We start from the raw sequence: 24,382 nt of genomic DNA, 5'->3' as shown, positions 1-24,382 counted from the left end.
AATAAATGGCAGAGATAACTAATATGATTATTATACAGTGCAGACATACATGATCACAAGTCCTTTCTAAATACACCCTACTTTGGTCTTTCCCTAACCCACACCTTAGATTTCCTGGGAATTAAGGGAAATGTAGATAGAAAACATTTAAAACAATTTTTAGATTATACATATGCACATTATCTATCTACATGTCCAGCTTGTTTTGATATGCAGCTGTGACCTTCCCAAGTAAAAGGACTGAACCCAATCCCAGAATTGTGATGGCCTTGATCCCTGGAATTATTGGCAGAGCTAGGGTAGGAAGAGGATGGTAACAGTAGGAATTCGATCCGATTCACTTCATAGAACCACCCGAATGTGCCACAGCTGAAAAAGAAATCTATCCAACCAACTCCTTTGACAAACAAACAAAAAAAAACCCAAGGCCCAGAGAGAGGGACTAATCTGTCTAAGGTCACACAGCAATGAGAAGAATGGGGACAGGAACCCAGGTCTTCTGCCAGCTTCTCCCCACCCCTGCACGGCTTCCTGGAGAGAGTGGGATTCAGCTGGCAATTGCCTGGCACTAGAAGGCAGATGGGCAAATGAGTGGGGAAGATTCATAAAGAAGGATTCAGGACACATGAGTGGGAAATATTAGATAATCTTTCATTCTTCAGTGAAGTCATGGAAATGGTGAAAAGAGGCAGAATTAAATGCAGCATTTCTGGAAAATGTTCCCCCGACACCCACAAAAGATACCACTTTCTTGAGGCTTCGTTTTGAGCAACTGTTTTTACTGCACTGGATTTGAACCAAGGGCAAATCAGAAAAGCCCCCGTGCTCTTCGTTGAGCAGAATTCACTCCACCAAGGGCCCCAGCCATGTTACTGCCTTGCCAAGGAAACTAGTGAAAGGTGGTCTGGTGGCAACAACATCAAGGGCACAGGACCAGGGAGATTGTCACGGGAGGATTAGAAACAAAGCCCTAGCATATCCCATGCAGGAGTTTTCAAGCTGAAATTCGCATCCTCTCATCTCCCTTTTCAGAGACATTTTGCAGCCGCGCAGCATGCCTTGTGAAGTCCTCGTAACCACAGAACACTTTGGGGCTGTTGCTGGGCCTGTAACTTCCCTTAGTGACACTTCTCCCACACATTTGGCTACCCCGAGGCCAAAAGCACCCACTTATCATTTGCAGCCCGTGTTCTCATCCCTGCTGGTGTTCCAGGGTTGGAGAAGGCGAGCCGCGCTCAGAGGTGGCAGGAATTTCTCCACACGTGGATTCTGAGCTCCTGCCTGCATTTTAAAGGGCCTTTGAAGACTTCCTGCAGCCCAGTTGTGTTCACAACCCCAGACTGGGGTGTAGGGCCAAGGGTTGAGCAGAGGCAGCAGGTCCCGTGGAAAGAGCCTTGAAATCCAGAATGAGAGAGCCAGCTGTGCGTCCTAGGATCCTGGACAAAGGCACCGAGCTGGTGCTGACACTCTGGCAGGATTTCCTTAACTCCGCTCCCATTTCTGATTCAATTCTTCAAGTATTACTGTGCACTTACCACGTCCCCACCTCAGTGGGACTGCCAAGTCTGAGCCATGTGCTCTGCCCCCCAGAAAGCTGACAAGTACCGACAAATATGCCACCCTTTCCCCCTCTTTCTCCCGCTGAGCGCCTCCTTTCCTGGGTGGGCTTGATTTCATGGTCCAAGCCAGACATTTTGGAAAACGTCTGCAGTGGCACAGAGCAGGCAGGAATATTTATTTCTCGTCTCCATCTGCATTGCTTCCTCTCTTGGAGAGGAGCTGGGGGGTGGGGGGAGGGAGGAGGAGATGTGGCTTCTCTGTGCCAGCCCAAGAGGCGCCCAAGCACGCCCCTCCTCTCCTCCCTCTCCAGCCCCAGCAGCAGTGGCAGCCTGGGATTGATGGAGGCAGGCGCCTTTCGAACTTTTGAAAGATCAGCCCAGTTGGAAGTCGCAATTAGCAACTATCCGCCCATTTCCCCTGACTGCAAGATGTGCTTTTGTGTGGGCTGCCTACTTGGAAGAATCCCTGTCTTGTGGGTAGCCTCGCGCTGTTCTTTTAGGAGGCCAGGAAGGGGGACAAGCAGGTGTCCAGGTCCCCCTGCCAGCAAGTGAAAATCCTTTCTTTGGTCCTATCCAGGTGTTACCACATACTCTGTTGGTGGATCTGTTCGTTCGTTCATTCGTTCATTCATGCATGCAGCTTCTATTTACCGAGCACCTATTTGTCGTGGATTGTGCCAGGTGCTGGAGGCACAGCAGTGAGCAAGGATAACATGTTCCCTATCCTTTCGGAGTTTACATTTAGGAAAGGAGACAGTATTAAAAAGGAAAGAAAATTTTAGAATAGAGCAGTGCTGTACAGGCCACAAACTGGAACGAGAGAGGGAACAGAGAGAAAGGGGGTGCAGGGGGACAATGTTCTTTCAGCTAGGATCATCCCAGCCAGTCTCTCCAAGGAGGAGACATGGGTGCTGAAATTTAAAGGGATAAGTCATGGATCAGGAGGAGGGAGAATCTTCTGGACAGAACAGCAACTACAGTGACCACGTGGCAGAAAAGCAGGAGGCATTTTTGCAGGATATTTTGGAAGGAGCATGAACAGGATTTAGGGATTGGGTGGATGTTGAAGATAAAGATTTAATTGGAGGGGGCAAAGATGAAAAGCCAGAGAACTATGATGTATCAAAGAGCTCAGCTGAGCCGACTGAGTCCTCAGAGTCAGTGGGGTAGAGCAAAAAAAAAAAAAAAAAAAAAGACATCATGGAGTGGAGAGACCTGGGCTAGGACCTCAGCCCTACCCCTCACTAAGGAGCGGTGTGACCTGGAACACAAGACCACCCCCGGCTTTGAATTCCTTTCAGTGTAATATGATGGTGGCTATGTGAGATGAATTGGGAAATCCAAAATAGCTGCAAGATCTTCAGCTCCTAGCCTTTAAGCACTTGCTAAGTGCCTGGCACAGGGCTAAGTGCCTTAAATATATTTTTTCTCGAATTCTCTGAACAATCCCACTCCAATAAGGCTCTTCTGCAGATGATGAAACTGAGGCTCCAAGAGGTTAAGCCCTCCAGCCAGACCAGCCTCCTCTCTCCCTCTAAACTGTAGAGTCTCCAAGGAAAAGTGAAAATGTATTAGGAGCCCAGTCCCACCGCTGGCAGAGGGAACAATGACATCCAATCCCCTGAAGCCCCGTGCATTTCACCCAAGGTCCCCCATCAACCACATCCACTGGATATTGTCACAATATAACATGGAAGCCACTCAAGCCAGGGAGAGTAAAGCACACATTAGGGTTGTTGGGGGCCCTAACCCTACAGTATGTCCAATCTCCTAGATCTCAAATTATCCTCATTCCCCCTTTTCCCCTCTTGCCAGCATTTTAAATTGTTTTGCCACTTAGAAATGAAACAAGGTAGATGTGCTTCTCTCCCGAGACCAGGGCTAATGTTAGTGAAGATCAGCCAGGAGCATGGACTGCTTTAGTGCAGGGCTTTTGATGGTACGCCAGAGAGCAAGACTGCCACCTTGGTCAAAGGCCAGAACTGGATCAAGGGGATTCCCTTCGGTCCACAGAGTATTTCGGTTAAGGGGCAGTTCCTGTGCAGCATGGGATGGGTATTGATAGTGGTTTGTTAATATTATCTCTGATGGCATTCCAGTTTTGCTTTAGCTTCAGGGAATAACCAGTGTGGGTTTATATAGTGTGGGCTGGTGATGGCGGTATAGACAAAGAGGTCTTGGTTCACCCTCAGAGAACCTCATGAAATTGTCACATACTGAATTCATATGATTCAAGCCATTTGGCTTCTGTACTTCAGAGTGGAGGGGTCTTCCTTGGACAGAAGTGCCCGCCATGGTTGTAAACCCACACATTTATTGAATATACCATGTGCCAAGCTCTGTGCCAAGTGATTTATGTGCCTTTTCTTATCAGATCCTCAAAATTACCCCATGTCATAGATATGATGATTCTCCCCCATTTTACCGATGAAGGAAGTTGAACAGTATGTTCACAGCGACAGAGCTGCTAAGACTCCGTCTTAGACTTACTCCTTTGTTATCACCACGATGTTATTCCCCATAGAAGCCCAGAAACCCACAGACGCAGTCATTTAGGGATTTTTTCAAGAACCATCCACTCACTGTGATCATTCCCAAGGGAAAGAGTCATCCATTTTTCACATCTTACCAGCAAAAGAAAAAATTTATCATTTACCCACCAGCCAATCAGTCTTGCCATGAAACCGGAGAATTAGACATTCAAAATCTTCCCACTTCCTTTAGGCTCCCCATTTAATCTTTCATTTTAAGCTACTCCTTCATCTAACACATGTTTGTAGTGTTCCTACTATGTGCTGGGTACTGGGAGCTTAGCAATGAGTAAGAACAATGCCTCTTATTGTATATTTCCATGAGGGAGACATATTCTCAAGGGACAATTTGCAAGCATTGGCAGTTATTCAGAGAGAGAGAAGAAGCTGGTGTCACAGCACCATAGCCTAAAGGGACTCTGCCTCATCTGGGAGACCATGGAGGGAAGGCATTTGAGCTGAGATCCAAAAGATAAATAAAATTTTGCCTGGCAAAGAAGAAAACAAAGACTGTCGCTAGGTACAAAGACTGGAGAGGAAAGGGAAAGTCTGGAACATTCTGGAAACTGAAAGTTCACGTGACTCAGGGCGAAACCAGAGCAAAAGGAAGAAAATGACAGGGATGGAGACAGAGTTTTCAGGAGCCTGGTCATGTGGTTATAATTTAAGGGTTTACCTGGGGACATTATGAAAATTGATTCACTTGGAGAAGGGAGCCCATAGAGAGACCAGCCAGCTGCTACAGGCTGGTGTTGGGCTCGTGGTCTTCTAGTCTTGAAGCTTTGACAGCAGAAGGCAAGACTTATTCTGTCTAATGTATTTTGTTCACATGGACCCAACAAAGACACCATGCCCTGAAACGCTCAAAAATTACAAAGCACTTATCTTCCATGTCTTCTATGGACTTCTTTCATCAGCTGCTCTCCAGTGTTTGAGAATTTGACATCCACTTTGGGGTCTGACAGATAATTTTACCACCTAGTAGGACATCATCCCCAATTTCAATTCATGCCTTGAAAACACAGTTGACAATTAACATACCTACTGTCCAAGGCAGATTTCAGAAGAAAAAAAAATCATCTCAAGTTAACCATTTTCCCTAATATTCTTTAATAAACAGATGAGGATCATTCAAACTGAAGATAGACAGGACAGACACAGTGTTTTCTTCAGACTGTGAGGCGCTGAACTACAGGGTCATAGATGTGTCAGCTCTGAAAGAAATACCGAGCAAACACATGTGTGGCTTCAAACAGGAAATAATTGTTCTGAAATTAAAAGTTAGAGACTCTGACCTGACCGCCAAGCCACATTCAGTGGGAAGCTGATCACCAGAAAGTTAGAGGGAGAGGGGTGATCATGAAGCCAGACTTACAGAAATGGGAGCAAGTTTTTGAACAGGTATGAGTCTCAGTTTCATCTGTAGCTTGGTGCTGATGCCTACTTCAGGGAGTCATTGGGAAAGTTAGATACAAAGTAAGCATCACCCTTCTACAGGCCCTGCACACTGCAGGGGGCCCACAGGCTCACCTTAATCCTGTAGGAATGTTTAAATGACCTTAGTGATTTTAACCAACAATTTTCTCCTGATTCAGTCCTTAGTATGGCAATCATCTCTCCTAAGCAACCTAAACTATCATCCATAACAGGATCAACCAAAACTCTCTTATAACTTCTAGTTCAGCACATTCTCATATTCAAAAATTTGATTCACTAGAGATATTTTCCATTAAGTTTAATGTACTTTTAGCATCTCATGCTTTAAATTCTTTAAGAACTTTTCATTCATACCTGGTCTCTAGAATGCCTCTCTATTAACCAAAATAATTGCTTAACTAGAATTAAATATCCCCTTCTCTGAGCATATGTTAAATCAAATCCGGTTTATTTCAACATACACCAAGGTTACTTGCTTGTCTAGTTCTGCTCCTTACCAGAATATAATCTGGAACAGATTAATTAACTTCTTGCCTTAGTTTACTGTCCTATAAAACGGGATCAACAGTAAGACCTGTATCATGTAGTATTGTTAGAAATAAATAAGAAAAATGTTATATACCTGAAATAGATAGGTATCCATACTTGTAATACTGTTATGATTGTGGTTGTTACTGTGGTTATGTCACTTGAGTACTGAATATTAGAATCGATTACTCAACCTTGTTTTAAATGAGTGCTCTTTGTAAATTATTGAGCAAAACTTGTAGATTGGGAAAGACTTTCTAAAAAAAAAAGATGATCTTATCCCTATTATCTGGAAGTTGCTCTCTAGAGTGCATACAGCAGAAGGAACTTCTGAGAAATTTCTGGTCCAGTGACATGTTCAGTTTCTGCCCGCTGTTGCGAGCCAAGTCTTTGTGAATCTTTTTCATGTCTGTGTTTACCTATGTCTTGTTGGTAGCTTGAAACTGACCAGCGTCAAAGTATTTACACCCAGAAATTGGCGAACACTACTAACCAGGGTTATTTCTCCTCCTCCACTACCTCTTCCTCCTCCTCTTTTTTCTTAGCATATCACTGAGTGCTTTCCAAACTTATGATATGGACCTCATGGTACATGGTACAAATGATGTTAGATGCTGCAAAACCTCAGTTTTAAATAACAGCAATCAAATTGTGAGAGGGTTATTTCTCTTTAAATTTTATTTTCATCCTTATCCTGCTTTCAAAGAGAAAGTTTCCCTTGAGTGTTTATCTGCCTCTCACAGTCCTCTAAAAGTTCAAATCTTCATGTCTAATGAAGAGAGAGAGAGAAGGAAAGAGCAGACCTCAAGTTCAGCACCCTCAGCAGGCAACCTCGTCTACCTGGAATGTGATAACTTTTATTTATGTTGTATTTATTTTTATGCTTTCCTTCTTTTATTGCAAGTGATATTGAGTTTCCATTTACGGTAGTGACACTCAGCTTCTTTTTATAATTAAGTATTTTAAAAGTGAGCCAATTTAAAGGAGAATATTAAGTAAATAAGTAAATATAATACAGATGGCACATGGGCAGTAGCCCAAATCAGAGAGGTGGTATTGATGCCAGAAATTTGGAAAGTTGTGATACATTCTAGCCACCCCATTTTGCAGTTGTGTAAACTGAGACCAGAGAAGGAAAATGACTTGAACAGCTCATTTAGGCAAAGACCCCAGATTTCCTATCTTATCCATGTATTTGTTCTCCCCACTCTTTACTGAGATGAGGGGGAAAGAAAAGGAAATGAAAAAAACCTCTCTGCTGTGTAGCAGACCCAGGCTAGCTACCAGAAGCAAATTTTCACTTGCAGCGGCTGTGTAAACAATCTCTACCCTTGAGTTCAGACTGAGGCAGTTGCAGGGAGAAGGAGGGGGCAGCAGGGGTGACAGGTGATCCCCTCGTGCAGGAACATTACTCTTCAGTAATGACAGTACAGGACTCATTGGCTCAGGACCAAGGCCATGCAGAAGCAGGAATGCAAATTGTGGCCCTTGCCTGCTTCCAGTTTGCATTCAATTGAGCTTCTTAGCATTTAGAGATGTTTATAAGGCAAAGCAAAACCCAGAAATGCCCAAGGTGGCAAAGGCTCCCCACTTAGAACCAAATAAAAATAAGTCTTTGTGCCTGCTTGGAGATTTTACAAAATTAAAACTTTCCAATTTGCACATCCAAGTTTCTCCTAAGATGAGAGGATACCATGTAAATAAATAGAGGAACAGCTCAGCATTCTTCAGGAGCACAAGCCCTGGAGTCCAACAGACCCAAGTCCATATACCAGCTCCATGATGCCTCCAGCTTTGGGTCTTTTAGGAAGTCACTTAACCCCTCTGAGCCCCAGTCTCCTCATCTGTAAATGATGAAAACCATCATGCCTCTGCTGTGAGGGTTAATTACTAGTAAATCATGCCAGGCAAATAATAACCCTGCAACCACTGTTAAATCACAGCAGCATTAAAAGGGTAGGTTTGGAGGAGCCCTTGAATCTTGCAGAAATCCTCTCTGGGAATAAAGAGTTGGGACAGAAGTGGGGGAGAGTGGAAGGAAAAACAGGTCTCCTTCAATTGGGCATCTGTTCGGAAGCCCCAGGGGGAAGAGAGATGAGAACACATACTTCCTGGACCCAGTCTCAGAGCACAGTACCCCAAGCAACGGGAGACGCGAACAATTCTTCTCATTAATGAGGCTGCAGCTTCCTAATCAGCGCATGGAACAGAATGCTTTTGCTTAATAGAGATCATTTCCCTGCCTCTTGCCCAACTCCCCAGCAGTGCCAGCAGCTCTTTGTTTAATGAAAGGTGGAGACGGTGGAGTAGTGTGGTGGGATGGGCTGGAGGAGGTATTATTACCCTCATTACTATGATAATAGTTTAATCACAATCAATATTTATGAACATGCACAGAAGCCATGCAATCCACCGGCAGCCCTACAGCCTGTGCTCTTGCTGAAGAATGCTTTCCAGGAAAGCCTGTGCTCTCTCCCACCTTCTCCCAGCCCCTCTGAAGCTCTACAGTAAGCTTCAGGGGTCATTTCAGATATCTGTGATGGTTGCATCTATTGTCACATCAATCTTGTTTGTGGTAATAGGTGAATATCATCATCATAATATGACATTTTTTTCAAAGTACATCCCAAAGCCATCGTCTATATTTTATATTCAGACTCTGATAAATTATCTTGTGAGAAAGGTAGGGCAGTAAAGGGTGCAACATAATGCATTAGTGAGTTCTTTGAAATCAGATCCACTTGGGTTCAAATCCTAGCTCTTTTTTTTTTTTTTTTTGGCTGTGCTCCCTGGGGGAAGCAACTTAACCTCTCTGAGGCACAGTCCCCTCTGTCACATGTAACATGAGGAGACAAGTTCTTAAAAGAATTGAGTTAGGGAGTTCCCATCGTGGCACAGCAGAAATGAATCTGACTAGGAACCATGAGGTTGCAGGTTTGATCCCTGGCCTCGCTCAGTGAGTTAAGGGTCTGCTGTTGCCATGAGCTATAGTGTAGGTCACAGATGCCTCTCAGATCCTGCGTTGCTGCAGCTGTGGCGTAGGTCGGCAGCTGTAGCTCTGATTTGACCCCTAGCCTGGGAACCTCCATATGCCACAGGTGCAGCCCTAAAAGGAAAAAAAAAAAAAAGGATTGCATTAGGGTAAATTAGGTTTTTGGCCACTGGTAAATGCTCCCGTATTTTTATATTTGACTACATATCAAGTAATGAGTATTTCTCTGTTGTCTATGAGAAAACTAAACAAACTGCTTTTCCAAAGTTCATGTAGCCAACCATTGAAAGAATAATCTTGAGAGTCCAGACTTAGAATCCACTATCTCCTTCTATTATCTGGAAAAAAAAAAAATGAACAGTGGTTCCTTTATAGGTAATTTAGAGAAATTTTATTTTAAAACATTTTGATGCTTAACTCTTTTCTTTCACATGTGCATCAGATTTTGAAAGCCAGTTATTATTTTTCTGAGCGATGGCCATCTGATTACCTCCCCATAAAAAAATAAAATAAAAATAAAACCAATAACAACAACAAAAATTCTTGATGTCACAGTTCCCACCTTGGTTAAGATGGCACTGATAAAGGCTGACCCTCTTAAAAGGGAAAGCAAGGGAAGATGGCCTCACCATGAATGTGCATCTATGCAGCATTTACACAGTGCTGATATGGGCAGAGCACTTTACAGTTGGCCAGAAACACCACTGATCTTCAGCAAACACTGAAGACATTTCAGCCCCTCTGGTGGCAGAGCTCTGGGAACCCATCATACTGTCTAGGATTCCAGATCTTCTTCAAGGGTTGTGTTTTTCTCCAGTGCTCAGAAAGTGTTGGAAGGGGTTTTCACTGTAATTGTCACTTGGCCCCAAGCAGGAGCCACTGAGGTTTGCTCAACTGCTCACCCGCACACATAGTCCCAGTACATCCACCCACTGGCACATTCTGTCTCCCCCAAGCCGTCAGTCCCTCAGTTGGCACTTATAATTCATTCCTCTTCCCAAGATGCACTTAGAGCATCCAGATTATGTATTGGGTGGTGGCGGAGGGGGGGGGTTGCTACATTTTGCTTCTCAGAATCTTGATTCCAATCAACCACAATCCTTGAAGAAGTCACCCTGGAGAAGATACATTCTTCCCGCAGATGCTAGAATGCTGAAAATGCTACCGCTGATTTTGTTCTTTTTGCTCTATATTTATGAAAGAAATGTGCAGGTGTAGTTAAAGTATGAAAGAGTATAAAAAACACTCACAATAATAATTTTTTTTAAAAGCAACAATTCTCTGTCCCTTTCCACCCTCAGTCCTTTACCCCAGAAGGGACCCCTTCAAACAATTTTGCTTTTTTCTTCATAGCTTTCGGTACAATTCTTATATTGCTATTTCTTGATTGCTTGATCATAGAGATTGTTGGCCTCCCTAGCATAGTCCACTAGCATAGTTACTCCCTTCGCTCTCTCTCTACTTCTTCCCCCACCTCCTGTTACTGTTAAACCAGTGTTACCCTTCCTCTCTTGGCATCTTTCTCACTTTCCACAGTACCCATTACCGTTAGTTCTTGTTTCACTCAGAAGATGAGGCTCTTGACACCCACGGCCTCCTCCTTCCCCTGCTTCTTCTCCCCGCTGATCTCTCGTTCTGACATGAGAATTGAATGACACATCTCTTCGTTCTAAAAAATGGAAGAATTTACATTGAAGAATGTCTCTTGAGTTGAAACCAGCCCTGTCCAATGGAACTTTCTTCAGTGTTGGAGATATTCTATATCTGAACTCTTCAATACCGTAGCCTCTAGCCCTATATGACTCATGAGTACTTGAGATGTGGCCAGTACAACTTAAAAAAATGGATTTTTTCATTGCATTTTGTTTTTCTTTTTTTCGTGTGCTTTTCCCCCCACTTTTAAAGTTTTATTGTAGTTGACTTAGAATATTGTGATAATTTCTGCTGTACAACAAAGTGATTCAGTTATACATATACACACACCCATTCGTCTTCAGATTCTTTTCCCACATACACTGTCACAGAATATTGGGTAGAGTTCTCTGTGCTATACAGCAGGTCCCTGCTGGTCAATCATTGCATATACCACAGTGTGCATACACCAATCCCAGACCCCGAGTCCCTCCATCCCCCTACCACCTGTCCCCGTTGGTAACCATAAATTTGTTTTCAAAGTCTGTGAGTCTTATTCTGTTCTGCACATAAATTCATTTGTATCCTTTTGTTAGATTCCACCTATAAGTAATATCATATGATTGTCTTTCACTGTCTAACTTCACTTAGTATGATAATCTCTAGGTCCATCCATGTTGCTGCAAATGGTATTATTTTTTATAGCTGAGTAATATTCAACTGTGTATATGTACCCACATTTTCTTTAATTTATTTAAATTTAAGTAGCCCTTTGGAGCTGTCAGATAGTGCAGGGCCAGACCAAACTTAATACACGAGTTTGACTCCATAGAAAAATCTGATTTTCCAACAGAAATGATAGTAACAGCTGACACATAGTTCTTACCTACTATGCCGCAGGAACTGTTCTAGAAACTCAGTTAATAAACCAGCAACTCTGTGAAGAGTATTATTATCCCATTTTATAGATGAGGAAAGTGAGGCATGGAAAAGTAAATTGTCTAGTAAGCAGTAAAGCTAGAATTTTAAGATTTTTGTTTTTTTCTATTATAATTGATTTACAATGTTCTGTCATTTCTGCTGTATAGCAAAGTAACCCGGTTATACAAATATAGAATTTGGCCCCATACAGTCCATCCCCAGACTCTGAGGTCTCAAGCATTTCCCTCCACTGACTCTAGTCCCTATAACCTTTTTCAAATATTTCCAATCTTCTGATTAATGATATGATCATACTTCTCCCATGTTATTGGCCTGAGCAGTGCTTATCATAGGGGCTGTGTGCATCTAGATATAAACCTGCCCTTTAGATTTTTGTCACCAAAAAAAAAAAAAAAAAAAAAAAAAAAGAGAGAGAGCATGAAAACTGGAGGCAGGGGGGAAACATGGGCAAAAGTATGGACTCAGGGAGTTCCCACTGAGGCACAGTAGTTAACGAATCTGACTAGGAACCATGAGGATGCAGGTTCAATCCCTGGCCTTGTTCAGTGGGTTAGGGATTCGGCATTATCATGAGCTGTGGTGTAGGTCGCAAACTCGGCTCAGATCCCGCGTTGCTATGGCTCTGGCGTAGGCCGGCAGCTCTGATTCGACCCCTAGCATGAGAACCTCCATATGCCTCGGGAGCAGCCCTAGAAAAGGCAAAAAGACAAAAAGACCAAAAAAAAAAAAAAAAAAAAGTATGGACTCAGGGCAAATTGGCAGATTTTGCTAATAAAAATAGATATTGCTAATAGAATAGAAAGGCTGTCCCTTTGGCTTGTAACCCCAACAATAGTAATAGCAGCTAGCATGTACTGTGAACTTGCCATGTCTGTCTGTCTTCCTTTCTTCCTTCCTTTCATTCTTTCAATATTTTTGCCCGCACCCCCAGCATATGGAATTTCCCATGAGGGATTGAATCTGAGCCACACCTGTGATCTATCCTACAGCTGCAGCAATGCAGCATCCTTAACCCACTGCACCAGGCTGGGGATCAAACCTACACCTCCTCAGTGACCCCAGCCACTGCAGTCAGATTCTTAACCCACTGCACCATGGCGGGAACTCTACTATGTCTTTTATTTTGTCCTTTTATGTGTATCATCTTTGTTAGTGCTCACAATAGCCTGAAAAGATGCAGATAAGGAGACTGCATCTCAAAGGTGCTGGAAATATTAAATGAAATGGTTCATAAGAAACACTGGAAACAGTGCCTGGCACAGGGTAAATAAGCAACGCATGCTGCCTATTGCAATCCTGATGCCTCATTGCCAAGTCTACCCACTGCGGCCTGTTACATTGTCTGGTACCTGCGTGAATGGTCTTTATTTATCTCTGATTTTTTGCCTTTCCCTGTTACTATAGTTTTTCCTGGAGCCTCATTTCCAGAGCTCTTATTAATACTAAAATATTAATAGACATTTTTGTTTTACTGCTAGAATATTTATAACCTTTTCAAGGTGTAGGAAGTGTTTCCTATCCCACACCCTTCATAGAATCTCTCTTGTATACCATTTAAGAGTCATATTTTTGGAAGGAATTAAGAGAAAAGACTTACCTCTGTGTCCTGTTATAATAGATAAGGACATGAGGCTGACAGGTTAGACAAGTAGTCAACTAGTTAGCAGTCACATTAGGATAAGAAATTTATGTTTTATGATTCTTCCCCCAACCCACACTCCACTGGTTTCCACTTAAGCAAGTTCTACTCCAGAGGTCAGAAAATTCCTTCTGGAAAGAGCCAGAGAGTAAATATTTTTGACTTTACAAGTCACACAGTCTCTGTCACAGCTATTCAGTCTTGTAGCAGGAAAGCAGCTGTAAATGAATATAAAATGTAAATATAAAAGATGTAAATGAGTGGGCATGGCTGTGTTCCAGTAAGACTTGTGTGATGGACACTGAAAAGTCAGTTTCTTGTAATTTTCACATGTCAGAACATATAATTATTCTTTTGATTTTTTTTTTTCATTTAAGAAGTTCCCATCGTGGTGCAGCGGAAACCAATCTGACTAGGAATCATTAGGTTGCAGGTACAATCCCTGGCCTCGCTCAGTGGGTTAAGGATCTGGCATTGCCATGAGCTGTGGTGTAGGTCACAGATATGGCTCAGATCCTGTGTTGCTGTGGCTGTGGTGTAGGCCAGCAGCTGTAGCTCCAATTTGACCCCTAGCCTGGGAACCTCCATATGCCTCAAGTGCAGTCCTAAAAAGCAAAAAAAAAAAAAAAAAAAAAAAAAAAAAAAAAAAAAAAAAAGGAAAAGAATACATTTAAAAATGTGAAAACCAGAGTTCCCATTGTGACTCAGTGGGTTAAGAGCCCAACATATTGTCCATGAGGATGCAGGTTTGATCCCTGGCCTTACTCAGTGAGTTAAGGATCCAGTGTTGCCACAAGCTGCAGTGTAGGTCACAGACAAGGCTCAGATCTGGTGTTCCTGTGGCTGTGGCGTAGGCCGGCAGCTACAGTTCTGATTCAACCTTTAGCCTGGGAACCTCCATATGCTGCAGATGTGGCCCTAAAAAAAAGAAAATAGATACTCATGTTGCAACAGAACAAAGGGTGGGGGAAAAAATGTAATTGTAATGTATACATGTAAGGATAACCTGACCCCCTTGCTGTACAGTGGGAAAATAAAAAAAAATTAAAAAAAAGAAAAGAAAAAATAAAATAAAAATGTGAAAACCATTCTTAGCTCATGAGCCACATAAAAACAGGCAGTGGGCCAGATTTGACCCGCAGGCCAAAGTTTGCCAACCCTTGTTGGTACAGCCCCCTCCCCCTAACTTCAAGTGAGTTAAACCCTAGAAATAGTATTAACTAATGCTTCTTGAGCTCTTACTTTTTACCAAGTATTGTGTTGAGCGCTTAGCATGATGTCAACCCATTCAACCTCACAAGAACCTTCTAAAAAAGATACTCATTGTCCTCATTTTGCGTATGAGATTGTAGAATCTGTGGGAGGTTAAACAATTTTCCTAAGCTCATTCAACAAGTAAGTGATGGAGCATAATTCAAGCCAAGATCTGTCTGAGCCGCAGTCCACAAGTAAGTGCCCCTTCTCCTCTCAGAGCCCAGGTGATCATTAGTTAAGAAATAGCTTTAGAATGACTCATCATTTTCAGAGTATCAACAGCTTGATGTTATGAAAGGACTCTGCACTTAATAACCAGACCTGGGCTTGGTCTCCAGCTCTACCACTTTCTGATTCATCTCTTGAGAGTTGCTTAACCTCTCTGAACTTCAGTGTCCTCATCTGTGAAGTGGGGGGTGGTAAAAAGCCTTGTTGTGTTCTACAGGGATGATTAACAGGGTTAGTTATATGTAAGAGGAGTTCCCATTGTGGCACATTGGAAATGAATCCAACTAGTAACCATGTGATTTCAGGTTCAATCCCTGGCCTTGCTCAGTGGTTAAAGATCCGGTATTGCAATGAACTATGGTGTATGTCACAGATGTGGCTCAAATCTAGCGTTGGTGTGGCTATAGCGAAAGCCAGCAGCTGGAGCTCTGATTCAACCCCTAGCCTGAGAATCTGCATATGCCAAGAGTGCAATCCTAAAAACCAAATATATATATGTATATTATACATAAAGGGTCTAGCACAGTGCTCCATATGTATATGCTCAATAAATACCATTGAGGGTCAAGGGAAAAATCAGGCAACTCATTAGTGTTTGTATACCCAGTAGGCCCAGGAATGTTCAAATCCTGTCCTAGACTGACAGCAACCTCGCCATAGCATCCTCCAGGAATGTGAGGAGTAAAGTTGGGAAAATGTGAGACCAGGTAACACCTTCTTGAATATCTTGGTTATCTTTTGCTGCATAACACACTGTAGCATAGTCAGTAGCTTTTTAAAACAGTTTATTTTGGTCACATTTCTATGGGTCAGAAATCTGGGAAAAGCCTGCATAGAAGACTCTTTGGTTCCATGGAGCACTGATAGGGGCCCCTAGCTTGGCTGGGCTGGAGCTGTATGCCTGATAAGTTGAGTGTCTCCCTATGCTTTATTTCTTCCCCATCCTACTGAGCCTCTCCATGTCCCCAGGCTTCTGATGACATGGTAGTCTCTGCACAGCTACATTGAGTGGCAGCTGGCTTTCAAGGGTGAAAAAGCAAAGCGGGCATATCAGGCTCAGGACTAATATGGTGTCATCTCCATCACTATTCTCTTCATCACTGGAGTAACAGACTCAAGGGGGATGGACTCAGTGGGACATGGCACACCCACAGGGAACATAACAATTGATGGCAGGCCTCTTTGGCCACAAGATGCCACATTATGAACTGTGTTTAGGGTCCATATTACAATGCAGAGAACTCTACGGAGCCATGCTGGTCTCCCAGGATCTCTTTGTTAAGAGCTTGGGCCTGAGGAGCCAAGGAGAACCAGAATCAGAGAAAGGGTCTAGATCACAACCTGGTACAAGGCCAGCAAAGAAGAGTAGAAGTAAGAGGACCAGGCATCTTACCATAGGATTAATCGTGAGTCTCGTGAAGCATTCTAACCATGAAACAGAACTACCACACTTCAGTGTGCAAATATTTCAAGTTGAACAACCCTACCCACCATCAAATTAGCACACCCTGTGCCCTGGAACCTGGACTATCAAATCAGCCCTTTGGACATGAAAGGAAAAGAGAATGTAAAAATAATGGCCAACGTTCATTTAACATGTACATGTGCCATGCCCTCTGCAAAGGTTTTCACAAACATTAAATTACTTAATGCTGGGCACGCACTAAATGAATTAATATAAGTCAAATGCTTTGAATAAACACTTAAGAAATCTTTTTTTTTAATTAATAATCTGTACAACCACCCCATAAGGAGGAAATACTGTCATCTCTATTTTCCAAGAAGGAAGCTGATGCTTAGAGAAGTTAATTACCTGGCCCACAGCTGGTGGCTGACAAAACCAGATGCCAACCCACATGTCTGACTCCTGGCCCCCAGCTCTTACCTCTACACTGTCCTGTCCATAGCGGAGGGAAACAAGAGCCCCTGTGCACTCATTTCATTGAAGCAACAATGTCATTTCCTTCTGAATTGGTAGTGCTTGGTTGTAGTTTTCTTAAATGATTCTTTAAGAGTGCTATAGTTTAAAAACTAACTTCAAGAAGGCCTGGTGCATAGCACTAGGAACTATATTCAATATCTTGTAACAACCAATAATGGAAAATAATCTGAAAAAGAATAGATCTATAAATGTATGTGTCTATACACCTGAAACCAACACATTGTAAATCATGTACTTGAATTAAAAAAATAAGAAGGAGTTCCTATTGCAGTTCAGTGGGTTAAGAACCCAACTAGTGCCCATGAGGATGCAGTTTCTATCCCTGGCCTCACTCAATGGATTAAGGATCTCAGATTGCTGCAAGCTGCAGTGTAGGTCACAGATGCAGCTTGGATCCTGCATTGCTGTGGCTGTGTTGTAGGCTGGCAGCTGCTACTCTGATTCGACCCCTGGCCTGGAAACTTCCATATGCCACAGGTGCAGACCTAAAAAGAAAATATACATGTGTGTGTGTGTGTGTGGAGAGAGAGAGAGAGGTTTTTTGTTTGTTTGTTTGTTTTTGCTATTTCTTGGGCCACTCCTGTGCCATATGGAGGTTCCCAGGCTAGGGGTCTAATCGGAGCCGTAGCCACCAGCTATGCCAGAGCCACAGCAACACAGGATCTGAGCCATGTCTGCAACCTACACCACAGCTCACGGCAACGCCAGATCATTAACCCACTGAGCAAGGGCAGGGACCGAACCTGCAACCTCATGGTTCCTAGTCAGATTCGTTAACCACTGCGCCACGATGGGAACTCCTCTTTTTTTTTTTTTTTTTGAGAGTTTTTTAAAGAGGAAAAAAAAGCACTATAAACCTCTAAATACCATGCTCAAAAGTTCATTCTTTCAACACATTTTTATTGAGCCCCTACTATATACCAGTCTGCATAGTGAGGAGAGAAAAAGAAGTTCATATTCCTCATAGAGCCTACATTTTAGACATGAGGATGGTGATAGATGATAAAATTCAACTATTAAAGATAAAATTATTTTATAAGTGGTAGTGGCACTATAGCATATCAACACATTGAACTGCCTCAATGCTCAAAAATGAATAAATAAATAAATAAATAAAATCTGAATCTCTAAGATCATCTGGGTTAGGGAAGTGGAGGAAGGAGTGACATAGCATCATTATCCTTATAGCGAAATTTTACAAGTCACACACTGAAGTAAACGCGGCTGGCCCCTTGAAAGAGCAGTATGGTCGACAGTGTATGGGCAAAGACAGAGAAATCAGCTCAGAGCTCTTGTGAAGTCAAATGGGCAGGGGTGGAGTCAGCTCGTGCAGAGAATAAATCGTTTCCTTGGTTGATTTTTGCCTTTTTTTTTTTTTTAAGAGACCGTGGGGAGAAAGGAGAGCTCAGGCAGTCACTAATGCAGTGATATATGTTCAACTTCTTTTTACTTCCATCTTTGAGTCTTACCCACCAGATTTCTATTTGCAAAAAGAGCCTAATCCACTTTTTTTTGTCCGTGCATTGATTTAATAGTATCAAACCCTGAGGTCCTCGTGGTCTGCACCTGGGTTGCTTTTTCCCCTAATGAAGCAAGAGAAGTGGTTTAAGCCCCTGCCGTGCTCCCTATCAAAGCTGCACAATGATTAACTCAGGTCCCCTTATTAGGACCAGGCAGAAGAAAATCCCTTAGTCATCAGCATTGTGAAAATCCCGGAATGGTGAGTGTTCAATGAAAAGATTACCTTTGGGCACCTGAAAAATAATGGAGGAGCTCAACAGAGTAACCATTAAGCCTGTCTACACACGCTAAGTCAGGTGGAGGGTCGAGGTAATTAGCTGGGACACTGAAGCCAGAGAAACTGTTTTGGACCTTCTGCCCTGAGTCGGTGTTGATCATTATTCAAATCTCTCAAATATTTTTCCTGAAAAAGCTGTTTTAGGTTGTGTCTACACACACAAAGAAACAAGACTTAAATATGACTAGTTAATAAAAAGTGGTTTGATAGGCTTTTCTTTTTAACTGAATAATGGACAGCTTAGGGGACAGGTTGTCCAAAGCTGTAGCTTATTAGCTGGGTAACTTTAAGCTAAATTGCTTCCTTTTTCTTAGCCTCAGTTTTTTCAACTGTAAAATGGGAATATTAATAGGGCCCTTTTAATCCTAGGTTGTGAGGATTAAATATAACATGTGCAATCCCTTCATTCATCACAGCACTCAAGAGCACTAGCTACGAGTCCTTGGGTAGACATGACTCCTGTGTGTTTGGAGAGATTGCGCGTTTAGACATCATCCAAGGAAGGGACCACGAATCAAGGAGTGATTGCTTTCATCCGAGCCCCTAATGCCATGCCTTGTACCTAAGAATTGTTCTTTGCTGCAAGCCTCAGAAAACATGAACAGGTGGCTCACTGACAGCTGGTCCCCCCACCTTCATCCTTGGTCTCCATCAGCCTCTCCTATTTGTGTCTCTTTTTTGAACATCCCTTCCCAGAACTGGTTCTTTCTGGTCAAGGGGTCAGGCTTGGGGTGGGGTGTTCATGGATCCTGCTAGAGAAAGGGCATTTTTTTGGTCCCACTAGAGTGGGGATGGTGAGAAAGCAGGGGGTCTGGGAAAATAAAGTCAGGCTGAAGTCACAGTTCTAGCCTCTCCCATGAGGGCAGGGAGAGGAAACCCCTGTCTTTCAGCCTGGCCTCCTAGGCCCTGAGGCACATGGCTTTGGAACAGAAAGCAGTAAGGATGCATGATTGAATACCCTGGTTTGGGGAACTGCCCTTTCCCTCATGCCATAGCTCAGCCAGCCTGGGCGGGGAGCAGAGGTCTTTGCTTCTGTCTGTGTTCTGGAGAGGAGTCCAGAGCATACCGTGTTCACAGAATTGGCAGGAAGTTTGCCTGACTGAGAACCAGCTCGCATACCTGCCGCTAACCTGGGGAGATTTCAGCATCCTTTTTATGGCAAGAAATTGCCCGTGGGCTAGGGTGAGCAGTGAAACTCTCACCTTGACCACCAGGACAAGGAGCAGGTGCTTTACACCAGTAAGCCAATATTTCCAGTAAGAGTAGGTACATTTATTAGCTTTCACCATGTTCCCAGCTCTGTTCTACATACTTAGCTGGATTACCTAATTCAATCCCCTCCCTATTCCTTTGAGGAGCATTACAGTAATCTCAGAGGAGTAGGCTCAGAGGTTACATAACTTGGTCAAAGTCACCAAGCTATAATATGGGAAAACCTGACTTCTAATTCTGCCAATTCTCCACCTAACCTTTAGCCATTGCACAAGAAGATTTCTTTTACAGTTAAAAAAGAAAAGGGCAGAAACAGCTCGTTTCTCCCTAGAACTTATTCCCCTTTAAAAATCTAAAAAAGAAAAGGAAATTATACATAAACACACACAAACTTTTGATAACCACTGGTGGGGAAAAAAATGCATACCAACAAAATTTTATAAAATGGTGCTTTTTAAGAAAAATTTTTATGCATCAAAACAATATATACATGTAATAAGAAACAGTCTTGTGTAGATTGTAAGGTGCACTGTTTATTTGATCTGGACACAGTGCCCAGTGTGCACTTGGATTTTCTGACCCTTGGCAATAATTCCAAATCCCAGGTGGGTTGCAAAAATCTGGTCCTTCCTTTCTATTTAGAGTATAGCTGGCTGAAAAACACAGCCCTCTGAATACGTAAAAGAAATCTGGGAGTTCCCTTGTGGGGCAGTAGGTTAAGGATTATCATTATCACTGCAGCAGCTCAGGTTGTTGCTGGGACACAAGTTTTATCCCCCACCCAGGAACTTCCACGTGCCACAAGTGCAGCCAAAAAGAAAAAAAAAGGAACCATGATACTTAAATGTAGCACTGTTGACATTAGGCAGGAGAGCACCGCACATACCTTCTGCTGGAGCTCCTCCAGCAAGGAGGTCTCAACCACCAGAGATCATCAGTGCCTGGCTGGACTGAGATAGCTGTCTGTCCCTTCTTCTCAGGCCCTGTCGTGTTACCCATTCATCCTGATTCTGTGCTACATGACCAAGTTCAGTCTTCTAATGGAAGGTCCTTGGTTAACTACATGAAGGTTATCATTTCTTTTGCCATTAGCCCTTTCTTTTGCAGGCAAGACAACTTCTCTTTTACTTTTTTTTTGTTGTTGTCTTTTGTTTTTTTAGGGCCACATCTGTGGCATATGGAGGTTCCCAAGCTAGGGGTCAAATCAAAGCTGTTGCTGCTGGCCTACACCAGAGCCACAGCAACGCCAGATCTGAGCCGTGTCTGTGACCTACACCACAGCTCACAGCCACGCCGGATCCTTAACCCTCTGAGCAAGGCCAGGGATCGAACCCGCAACCTCATGGTTCCTAGTTGGATTCGTTTCTGCTACGCCAAGACGGGAACTCCTTTTACTTTCCTTGTAGAAGATACTTCCAGACTGCCCTTTGGCCTCAACCTCTTCCTTAAAGTTCAGTAGCCAGGACCAAAACTGATACACCACATCTTTCTAAATCATAATAGGACCACGTTTTACTCTGAGCTTTTTTTTCCTGTTATTTGGGGATGGGGGGGTCAGGGGGATCAATAAAACTAAGTGTAAGTCAGCACGTGGCAGATTGAAAAAAAAAAAAAAAACCTAACAAATTAGGAGAGGGGATAGTTGTCATCATGAGATAAAGCTCGCCTTATCTTCTACTTGAAAAAAATAAACTTTGGTGTCATTCTTTGGGTTGAAACTGCATGTTGGTGGTAAGTGTAGGCGTGTTTAAAGGTTGATCATTTAAGCTGTAGCAAAACTCCTAACAACTGCCAAGCACTCTGTAGAGCATAGGAGGCAGTTTGTAGCTGATAAGAGTAATTTCATCAGCATTTGCCCTGACCACTGATGCTTGAATTCCCACACTTTCTAACATTGTGAGAAGATCAGAAGTTCAAAAGGAAAAATTGGACTTATGTGAGCCCAGATTTCTCTGCCTTCTGGCTGAGATCATGATCAAATAAATTCTTAAATTCTGTGGGATTTAGTGTCCTCAGTCATAAATAGTGCAGGGTGGCTTAAGGAAGAAACTGTACATGAAGGTGTTTGCAAAGTGAAAAACATCATACAAATGTTACATGTACATGGAGGAGAATTGGAAGGAAAGCCACCTTCTTGTTCAAACAAAATTCTAGATAGAATAGGAATAAAGGGAAAAGATTTGGGGTTGGGTATCATTTGGTAAAATGTTAATTATGCAAACTCTGCAAAGTTTTCCTCATATATCCCCTTAATGGCCCCTAGTGGTTTTCTTCACCCATCAGCCTTTGCAGGCATGTTGGCTTTCAGACTAACTCATGCAGTGGCTTCCTGATCTGGTCTGCTTATTCCTCAACCATCCTGACATTATCACTGGTCACTAGCCTTTTCTTCTTCCTTCCATCTATAAATTTTCCCTCAGTGCCTTGTCTAAGCCAGGTACCAAGTGAGTCACTGGGAAGACAGTCATGGACAAGACATGACATTCAGTGGGAGACAGACATTGCACAAAGATTACTGAATTGCAGTTCCCTGGCCTAGTGGTTAAGAATGCAGTATTGTCACTGCTGTGGCTCAGGTTTGATTCCTGGCCCAGGAACTTCCACATGCCATGGGTGCAGTCAAAAAAAAAAAAAGTACCAAATTGGGATTGGGATTGCAACCAGTGCTACAAAGAAAAAAATGTAGGGTTTTAAGAGAATCTGTCACAGGAGACTCTACGAATCATCTTGGGTGCTGGTGATGGTTCCAGAAGGTAGAAAGCATTGCCCTCTCAATAATTAACTAATTGGGGAGTTCCCATCATAGCTCAGTGATAACAAACCCAACTAGTATCCATGAGGATGCAGATTCAATCCCTGGCCTCGCTCAAGGGGTTAAGGATCCAGCATTGCCATGAGCTATGGTGTAGGTCACAGACGCAGCTTGAATCTTGCATTGCTGTGGCTGTGGCATAGGCCAGCAGCTGTAGCTCCATTCAACCCTAGTCTGGGAACCCTAAAAAGCAGAAAAAAAAATTTTTTTTAATTACCTAATCTATATGCGTTCAGCCCTTTAAAGTTTCTGAAACATTTTCTTGCACGTTTCGTCCCTTGATCCGGTTCTCAGTCCTACAAAGTACACGGTATTTTCTCCCTGTTCTAGATATTGAGAAACCTGGCAAAGAGACTCTACAAAGAGAAAATCTGGCAAAGTGATCATCCAAGGTCCACTAGTTCTGTCACATACAGAACCTTTGACTTTAAATCCTGGGCTCTTTCCACCCCACCCATTGGCTCACTGGCTTCACTTTCTTGCATCTTGACAATTTTATAAGTGGCTTTGAGAAAAGAGCATCAGGGAAAAACACTCCCATGGATACTTTCCTGGGAGACCTGTGGGTAGAGATGGTAATTCCTAATACTGGTTTCAGCCAAGTGGCAAGAGGCAGCCCCCCTGAGATGTGAAAGTTATCCTAAGCGCTTGGTGTGCAACACAGTCTTTGTAGTTGCCAACAAAACTGAAAACCCTCTCTGGCCCCCAAATGTAGCCACTCAGTTTTGCCTGTGCCCAGAGGGACATATGTGATTTGTGTCAAAATGAAACACATAGAAAATCAGGCAACCTCCTATTCATTGACTTCTCAAAGAATCTAGAGCCCCCTCCCGCGATCTGCTTGTAAATCCATCACCTTGGCCTGCATTTGTTCCGAGCTCACTGTGTCTGGGGACTCTGCGTGCATTCACCTATGTATCAACCCTCTGCAACAGGTATCTCAGTGTATGTGCATTTTGCAAACGAGGTAATCAAGGCTCAGAGAGATGGAATAACTTGCCAAGGTCACATAGCTTGTAAGTCACAGAGCCAGGATGTGAACCCAGATCTGACTCCAAACTCCATGCTCTCAAACACCATACTCTACTGCACTCCTTCTCCCCAAACCAAAAATAAATGTCCTTCATGGCTCAGCGGTTAACAAATGCAACTAGGATCCATGAAGATGCAGGTTTGATCCCGGGCCTCATGCAGTGGGTTAAGGATCCGGCGTTGCCGTGATCTGTGGTGTAGGTCACAGACACAGCTCGGATCCTGAGTTGCTATGGCTGTGGTATAGACTGGCAGCTGTAGCTCGGATTCGACCCTTAGCCTGGGAAGTTCCATATGCTGCAGGTGAGGCCCTAAAAAGCAAAAAAAGAAATGTCATACCCACTTCCCTTCTGGGGTTTTTAGTATCTAAAGTCTCAGGATACACAACAGTAGCCTTCAGGTAGTTTTGAAAGGCTCTGGTACCCACCTGACGCCCACCCAGAGACACACACCTCCCTCTGGGTTAAGGGTGCCCACCCAGCACATCCTCTCTTCTTTAAAAGCGTTAGCAGAAACTGAGAACTCAAACAGATTCGATTAGGACAAACCTGCTGCCAAATTACACAAAGACTCCAAGGTAAGGAAGCGACAAGGGCCTTGGTTTCTTATTTCCAGACTGACAATCCCCCCACTCATCACTTTGGATTTAGCTCCAGTCATTTTTCTTCCTTTTAAAGGGAGGGAAGAAAATGCACATTTCCCACCCCAGCTACAGAATCTCAGTCAGTAAAGCTTCCCTTTCTCTCTTCTCTTCTCGCTCCCTCCCTCCCTCTTCTCTCTCTCTCTTTCTCTCCAAAGCAGTGGGTCTGGCTTGCAGGAAAAAAAAAATATAGCAAACAGATTT

The 24,382-nt window shown here is 43.2% G+C and overlaps 1 protein-coding gene across 41 annotated transcripts in view; it reads left to right on the top strand.

The window, feature by feature from the left end:
* Positions 1 to 24,382, top strand: part of CADPS (calcium dependent secretion activator) — a 503,292-nt gene that overhangs the window by 431,445 nt on the left and 47,465 nt on the right. The gene's annotated exons all lie outside the window — the stretch shown is intronic.

This window comes from Sus scrofa, chromosome 13 (genome assembly GCF_000003025.6).
Source record: "Sus scrofa isolate TJ Tabasco breed Duroc chromosome 13, Sscrofa11.1, whole genome shotgun sequence".
Classification (NCBI taxonomy): domain Eukaryota; kingdom Metazoa; phylum Chordata; class Mammalia; order Artiodactyla; family Suidae; genus Sus; species Sus scrofa.
The sequence above is the reverse complement of the archived record's forward strand: the minus strand, read 5'-3'. Positions and strand labels throughout refer to the sequence as shown.